The sequence below is a fragment of the Protopterus annectens genome, chromosome 3.part1, assembly GCF_019279795.1.
Source record: "Protopterus annectens isolate FY-2018-M chromosome 3.part1, PAN1.0, whole genome shotgun sequence".
Taxonomy (NCBI): Eukaryota; Metazoa; Chordata; order Ceratodontiformes; family Protopteridae; genus Protopterus; species Protopterus annectens.
The window spans coordinates 823,488,253-823,488,970 of NC_056732.1; the positions used below are offsets into that span (position 1 = coordinate 823,488,253).

Genomic DNA, 718 nt, shown 5'->3' on the forward strand with positions numbered 1-718 from the left:
GTGACTTCCTCAGAACCACAAAGGTTAAATGATTCACTTAATTTACATATCATTCGATCTACTCATTCAAACAATAAAGTGAGCTGCCTTAAAGTGATACACTCAGTAAAACACTTTTCCCTTCAATATAATTCATCATATAATCATATTCATACAATTAAAACCATATAAATACACTACATCTGTTTGTATTCCTTGCAATTATATTATTATTTTCTTTGGGCTTTTCATAGGCATGTACTAGGCAAATGGCCCTGGAGCCTTTCCAAGCCTATCCCACAGTAAATATACAGACTTCTTGCATTGGCCGGGAATCAAACCCGGGTCAACTGTTTGAAAGATAGCTATGCTCACCACTATACCACCAATGCTACTTCCAGACATTTTTTCAGCTTTCTCCTTCTCTTGAAAATGAAACTCAAAAGTTCCCCTAACCCCACATGGGGGAGCACTAGGAAGGATTGTTGGAAAAGGAGTTACCCTTAACAAATGCACATCATAGGAAATCCAGGTGAGCAGGCAAGACCACCCAATCTTGCCCAAGTCTATAAACACACACATACACTCACACACACACACACACACACACACACACACACACACACACACACACACACACACACGCGCGCGCGCGTGCAACAAAGTGTTAAAAGGCTATCACACACAGTGTCAGACATCCTGAGGAGGGAGGGCACATCAAAATGCCAACACAGATCAC

At 41.2% G+C, this 718-nt stretch overlaps 1 non-coding gene across 1 annotated transcript; it reads right to left on the reverse strand.

The window, feature by feature from the left end:
* Positions 1–299: 299 nt before the first annotated feature.
* Positions 300–371, reverse strand: TRNAE-UUC. Its single transcript has one exon. It is a non-coding gene; the product is annotated as a tRNA-Glu (tRNA).
* Between the last annotated feature and the right edge of the window lie 347 nt (positions 372–718).